At 46.8% G+C, this 7,642-nt stretch overlaps 1 protein-coding gene across 2 annotated transcripts in view; it reads left to right on the forward strand.

Moving 5' to 3' along the window:
• The window catches only part of mthfd1l (methylenetetrahydrofolate dehydrogenase (NADP+ dependent) 1 like), a 172,549-nt gene extending 169,321 nt beyond the window's left edge, over nucleotides 1-3,228 (forward strand). For both annotated transcript variants that reach the window (XM_078405549.1, XM_078405548.1), the window contains one exon: nucleotides 1,637-3,228. The gene's annotated coding sequence lies outside the window, so the exon portion shown is untranslated. The remainder of the gene's footprint in view (nucleotides 1-1,636) is intronic.
• The last annotated feature ends 4,414 nt before the right edge of the window (nucleotides 3,229-7,642 follow it).

The following is a 7,642-nucleotide window of genomic DNA, read 5'->3' on the forward strand; positions in this document are numbered from 1 at the left end:
CCTGCCCAGTGAGTGTCTCGCAGCAAGTGTCTCCCAGAGAGCAGCTGCACAATTGCAGTGTAGGGAATATCAACAATGTCACTATGACTTACTTCGTCGACCGCTGCAAATTCATATTTACACAGCCAAAGTGGGGCAGAGCAATCTACCCATGCAACAAGTGGCGCACAAAACAGCACCTTCCACCATGGTCTGTGCATCACAGGAGACATTCCCATCAGAAGTGTTTTCCTTTTCACTACCGCAATGTGGACAGCACCAGCATGGGTGACATTGCCCGGGTAGGGTTAGAGCTTGTTCTGCTGTGTATTTGATACATCGGAAGAGATTGGACCACTTTGTGGGGTGTGGTGTAGCTCATGTGGGATACACTTTTGGACCACTTTTTCCATTCTTTCTTCTTATGGTCCAACCTTTGGTGATCTTCTCTTAGTGGCTCATTCATCAACCTTGTCTTACAACTCAGAAAACAACAGTATGTGTATGTCGCTGTCAAAGTCAGATCACGTTTCGAAACACAAAGTGCTGGTGTAATTCCGCGGGTCCGCCAGCTTGTGTGGGGGGGGTGAGTATGTGATCTTTCAGGCCAGGACCCTTCTTCAGTCCGTAACATCCCCCATCCATTCACTCCACAGCAAAGATAATAGAGCAGAGCAAGATAGACCACTCGACGCTAAAAAACGCAGTATGTCATGGCGCCATTTTAGTAGGCAGAAACTTGCAGACACATTTAAAAAGAAAAATAACAGAAATCTATGAATTGATAGATGCGATATATTCTGCGTTTTTATGGTATCATCACACATGCTGTTCCCCCAAATCTCTGATTACACTGCGAGAGGCAGAGCGAACGGTGGGTTTTGCTTACTAAAATGGCGGACGTTACGCTCCTTTGCGTACTACACTTCAGTATATGCGATTTTGACGGAGTGGTTCATCTTGCTCCTCTAGTATCTTTGCTCCACAGGCACTGATTGACCAGCTGAGTTACTCCAGCGCTTTGTGTTTTGCTCAGGATTTTTCACATCTGCAGTTCCTTGTTTCTTCACCTTGCCTGCTCTTAGGGCTAATGGAATCAAGGGATATGGGGGGAAACCAGGAACTGGACACTGATTCTGGATGATCAGCCATGATCATATTTAATGGCGGTGCTGGCTCAAAGGGCCAAATGGCCCTTTCTATGTTCAATGTCTATGTTTCTATACAGCACAGAAACAGGCCTTTTGGCCCGCTGAGACCGCACCAACCAGCAATTCCCGCCAACTAACACTATCCTACACACACTAGGGACAATTTACAATTTTACCAAGCCAAATAACCTACAAACCTGCACGTCTTTGGAATGTGGAAGGAAACCAGAGCTTCTGGAGAAAACCTACACAGGTCACAGGGAGAACATACTAACTCCGTACAGACAGCATCTGCAGCCAGGATCGAACCCGGGTCTCTAAGGCAGCAACTCTACCGCTGCACCACCATGCCACCCTCAACCAAATTCCACACGGGTGTTCAATGTCTGACTGAAGTAGGCGGAGCCTGCATGGAGGTCTGGTGTATCAATCGCGTGGGGGGGAAGGATGGTAAAAGTAGTGCATGAAATTGCATCTAATAATTTGATTTTCTGTGTGCATTCCAGATTACTCAGAAATATCCTGTCTTGTTTCCTGATGAATAAATACCAGCTCCATCTGCCTTTTAATGAAGTTGTGGGAAGATTACCAACGCCTTGATCAAGTTTTGTGTTTTGTAATAAGTTAAGCCCTAGCTTCCTGAAGCAAGCATTCTGCACTGTTGAAACTTATCCAGTCTCTATCTACAGCAATGATTTAAATATTTAATAAGTTTTAATATTTGTGGTTGGATATGACGATGCTGAATAACTAATTTAAAATGTGTTATAGGTTTGGCACTTTGGTGTCATTTTATATTTCAGTATTCTGTGAAGGTGACATGGATGCCGTGCCCAATGCCACACACACTCACACCCTCACACACACACTTTGAAGCATACAAGGAAACATTACATAGCTGTTCATGGCATTACATGGTTGATCAGAGGCAAAGGATCGTTGCATCTAAATTTGACAATGTCTCTTTCGTTCATCTTTAGGAATACTTTATCAGAAACAAACAGACAAATGGCTTGCACATTCCAGACCTAGATGGGGCTGAAAACAAGTACCTTAAAGTATTTTGTAATTAATTCTGAGCATTTTGTGGATTTTTGAAACCACCAATTTATTCCTTGACATCACTTAAAGTGCCAAATGGCAATGCATCCATGTTTCCTTTCCATGCACAATACCACACCCACCTGGACTCTTGTTAGGAGCCTAAAATTGATCTTGAGGACGTTTTTGTTTTATTTTATCGCCCATTAGGCTTAAAACTACTGATAATCATCCCTCGGGTCCATTTTTAAAAAGATTATATCGAGCTCCATTATTTATTGCAGGTTGTTGTCAGCAAATACTTGAACAGTTAACAACACAAAGTGCTGGAGTAACTTAGCAGGTCACGCAGCTCCCTGGAGAACATGGATAGGTGACGTTTCGGGTCAGGGCCCTTCTCCGTACAAGAAGGAAGAAGGGTCCTGACCCGAAACATCGGGACTCTGTGTTCTCCCGGGATGCTGCCTGACCAACCGAGTCACTTCAGCACTTTGTTGGGGGTTTTTTGTAAATCAGTATTTGCAGTTCCTTGTTTCTACATCTTGAACAGTTAACTGTTGGTTTTCCACACCCTGAGCAGAACATGCAAGGGTCAAGTGTACTTGTTATTAATCTTTCCATGACTGCTTTCTCAAGTGTTCAGCTGCCCTCTTGCTAATAAACGTCTGTGACTAAGGTCACAGATCACCATGGTCACAAGGTGACCAAGATTCTACCTTCACTAGACCTCCGACACCTGAAATAGTGGGAAGTATTGGCCGTGAAGTGAACAGTCTCAGCACCCAACCTTCCCCTGTCACATCCCGCATGCAGAGGCATCTGCCGCTGTGGTCATTGGAAGCGAGACGGGGCTAGGTGCAAGCCTGCGGAGGGTGTTCACGCATTCACCGGTAAATAAGGTGCCTCTTTTAGCTTGAGATAGCAACAAATTTGGAAGATATTCTTGCAAATGTTTACACTTTTTGTTCTGCAGTCACTTTCACATACGCGCATTTGTATTTTGACTAACTTAGAATTTCTTTTCACTGTGTGTGACATAACATTAAAAAAACTATGAAACTTGTTTGGACTTGACTAGAGATTGTGCGTACGTTCTTGTGTGAGAGAGAATCTGACTAACAGTAGGTTTATAAGTTTTGAGATAAATACAAAATACTAGAAACACTCAGCAGGTCGGGGAGCCTCAATGGAAATGGAAACCGAGTTCCCGTTCCAGACTGCAGATCTTTCGTTGCCTTCTTTCCACCTCATTTTATTTTTTTACGCATTTCAAATTTCTTGACGACTGCTGTTTAATTTTAACCGCATTTTAAGTTGGGACATAATTGGAAATGCAGGAAACCTCTAATAATTTGCTGTCTGAACTTACGGAAATCCCATTTGTTTGACGTTTGGCTTGTTGCCCGCTCGCCACGGTTGCCGTGGTCCCCGCTCGGTTGCCGGGGCACCGGTTGCCGTGGTCCCGATCGATCGCTAAGGCCCCAGTTGCTGCACTCCTCACCCAGTTACCGGTTCCCCTGGTTCATGTATTCCCTTTAAATTTAACTGTGAACTCAAAAGTGTTGGGTTAGGAATAGGAGTAACATCCAGCATTCCGGAAAATCCATTATTCTCGCACCGCCAACATTCTGAGCTCTGAATTTTACTGTAAAGTGCTCAGTAGTTCCTTTATTGATTTTATATCATATTTTTCCCTATAAGTGACCTTAGTCTATTTGCAACATGCAATCTGCACCGTACTCCCACATGGACTAAACAGTCTGAGGAAGAGTCTCGACGTGAAACGTCATCCGTTCCTTCTCTCCTGAGATGCTGCCTGACCTGCTGAGTTACTCCAGCATTTTGTGAAATAAAACCCTTCGATTTGTACCAGCATCTGCAGTTATTTTCTTACAAGACTTTACACAAACTCAACACCAGTTATTTATTGCTCCAGAAGTGAATCCCGATGTCTTTCTGCCTTTTAAAGTTCCCATTAACTGATGGTACTGCTTTAATGATTTGTGCATGTGCAGTCTTATCCACCTGATACTTAATTCTACTATTCCTTCTGCCATATTGCTGCCAATACTCCTTCTACGAAATACACCACCTTATTTTCTATATTATTGGTATTCATTTTCCATTGAACCTGCTTTGTACAGGCATTTCGAGTGTGATTATAATTCACTCAAGGGCTGTGGGTTCCGATGGCTAGTCCAGCATTTAATTGCCCTTGGGAAGGTGGTTGTTTGTTAGCTGCCATCTTGAGGAGAGAGCACACCCACAACAGTGAATGGACAGCCATATATTTCCCAAGTCAGGATGGTGGCTTACAGGGTAACTCCCATTGAACAGTACAGCATAGGAACAGGCCCCTCGGCCCACAGTGTCCCTGCCGAACATGAATGCATGGTTCACCTCTTATCTGCACACGATCCAGTTCTCTCCATTCCCTGCATATCCACGTGCCTATCTAAAAGCCTCCTGATTGCCACTGTTCGTATCTGCTCCCGCCACCACCCCTGGCAGCGTGTTACCTGCACCCACCACCCCTCGGTAAAACAAAAAAACTTCCCTTCGGAAACAGGCCCTTCGGCCCATCAAGTCCCTTGCCGACCAGCGATTACCCTGTACACTGGCACTATCCTACACGCGAAAGACAATTTGCAATTCTACCAAAGCCAATTAACCTACAAACCTGTACGTCTTTGGAGGGAGGAAGCCCACGCGGTCACAGGGAGAACAGACAAACTCTGTACAGAGAGTGCCTGTGGTCTGGATCGAACACGGGCCTCTGGCACTGTAAGGCAACAACTATACTGCAGAGCCCTTTAATCTCCATTAAACTTTCCCCTTCTGACGTTAAAGCCGTACCCTAAAGTCTTTGACATTTCCCCCCTTGGGAAAAGGTCCTGGCTATCTACCTTAAGTGGTGTGGTTCCTGTGATTTTGCTGCCCTGGTCCTTTTAGCTAATAGAGACCCTGGGTTTGGAATGTGCTGTCCGAGGAATCCCGGTGAGTTGCTGGAGTGCATCCTGTGGATGGGATGGTCAGGGCTGATGGTGGCGGGAGTGAATGGTTATGGGATGCCTATCAAACGACCTGGTGTCCTGTATGGTGTTGTGGAAGCTGCTCTCTTCCAGACAAATGAAGTTGTTTGTAGACACAAGGAACTGCAGATGTTGGTGTACAAAAAAAAAGACGCAAAGTGCTGGAGTAACTCAGCGGGTCAGGCTGCATCTGGATAGGTGACATTTCGGGTCAGGATTCTTCTTCTGACTGATTGCAGAAGGAAGGGAAGTGGAGAAAGCTGGGTGGGGGCGAGACAAAGTCTGGCAAATGATAGATGGATGTGGGGGGGGGATGTGATTGTCAGATGGTTGGACAAATGGATGCCAGGGATGAAACAACAATAAGCAGGAGATAAGGGTAGAAGAGGCACAAAATGTGAAGCCTGTGGAAAGGATATAGGTGGAAAGGAGCAGGAGAGGTAGGGACTGTGAGAAATGGTTGAACATCAGACAAGAGCCCACCGGGTCCGCGCCGACCAGTGATCCCCGCACATTAACATTATCCTACACCCACTAGGGACAATTTTTACATTTACCAAGCCAATTAACCTACATACCTGAACGTCTTTGGAGTGTGGGAGGAAACTGAAGATCTTGGAGAAAACCCACGCAGGTCACGGGGAGAACGTACAAACTCTGTACAGACAGCACCCGTAGTCAGGATCGAACCCGGGTCTCCGGCGCTGCATTCGCTGCAAGGCAGCAACTCTACCGCTGCGCCACCGTGCCGCCCTGATACCGTGAAAAGCTTTAAAAGATGTGGGTGAAATGCAGGCAAATAGGACAAACTCAGATGGGCAACTTGATCAGCATGGACAAATGGGGTTGAAGGGTTTGTTCCCAAGCTGTATAGCTCCAGGACTCGACCAAGCAATCCTTTGTTCCCACCATCATTGGTTTGGATTACAGTGAAACTCTGATAATCTAGCCCCCTGAGGACTTCGGTGAAAGGGCCCGCTGAATTTTCCAGACTAACAGATGTCACTCCTATTAATATCCTAACACTACTATTTCACTTTTTTAATGTTGCATTGTAATATAAATATTCCCGTGAGTCTAAAGGGGGGGGTGGAAATATACTAGCAGATCGGACCCAATCCCACCCGTGTCCGTGACCCCTGGTATTCCAGACCTCAAACCAGGCTCGCTGCCAGCGACCTGGCCCTGACCACAATAGATGAAGGCTCGCAGCTCACGTTCCCAACTAACGACTGAGCCAGATGCCGAGTGTCAGGATTTCCAAAGCCTCTGAGATGCCAGATGGGCAGAGTTTTACTGCACCTAAAGAGGCTGGGAATCTGGTCAGGAGGACATTAACTGGGGCGGATAGCTGAAGCGAAGCGGAATTATCACTAACCCTGACTGCCCCTGGTCTTTTCCCACCTCCAGCTCTTCACCTCTCCCATCCTCGACTTTCAGTCCGAAGAAGGGCCCCGACCCGAAATGTCACCCATCCTTTCTCCAGAGATGCTACCCGAGCCACTAATGTAGCTCCATCACTTTGTGTCTATCTTTGAGGTGAAACAGAAATCGAGAGGTGTGGCGTCGACTCTCGACGTTAGGACGTCGGGTGAAAGGTGATCTTGGTGTTGCTGCCGGTAGCACACCTGAGCCGTTCCCTGCTCCTGCACTGCAGTACCCACCTCGACCATCTTCCCTTCTATCTGAAAGTCCAACATCGATCACCTCGGTGGTGAGTTGGTGCCCAAGTCTCCAGACAAAGGGGAGGACAGTCCACTTGGTCTGATGACCACCTTGTTTGCAGAGTCAGGGAATGTAAAGCAGGTGCTGAGGCTGGTCCCTGTACCCTGTGTTGCAAAGGATGGGCCTGCCCTTGTTCCATTGAATTAGCACTGTATTGCCCCACCTGCCCCATTGTGTGGACGTTCCTGTGGGAAAACGTCGTTGACCACAACACATAAAGTGCTGGAGGAACTCGACAGGTCAGGCAACATCTGTGGGTGGAATGGACAGACATTTTGATTCAGCCTGAAGATGAGTCCAGATCCAAAACATTGTCTCTCCATTTCCTCCGCAGATGCTGCCTGACCCGCTGAGTTCGTTCAGTACGTGCTTTGCTCAAGATTCCAGTATCTGCAGCTCCCGAATGAATGAATGATACTTTATTGTCACAGTGACATTCTTTGTTTTTCATACACAAGTATTCAAAGAGTCACCACAAATAGGGCACCGACAAAGTTACAAAGTATTCTATTTAGACCCTAATGATTTCCCCCTCCCCCCCCCCACCATGCTGGATCCCCCTTTGTTCTCTCGGCGACCCCCCCACACTGGGTCCCCCTTTGTTCTCTCAGTGGTCCCCCTCACACTGGGTCCCCCTTTGTTCTCTCGTCGATCCCCCTCACACTGGGTCCCCCTTTGTTCTCTTGGCGGCCCCCCCACACTGGGTCCCCCTTT

Source organism: Rhinoraja longicauda, chromosome 9 (genome assembly GCF_053455715.1).
Source record: "Rhinoraja longicauda isolate Sanriku21f chromosome 9, sRhiLon1.1, whole genome shotgun sequence".
NCBI classification, from domain to species: domain Eukaryota; kingdom Metazoa; phylum Chordata; class Chondrichthyes; order Rajiformes; family Arhynchobatidae; genus Rhinoraja; species Rhinoraja longicauda.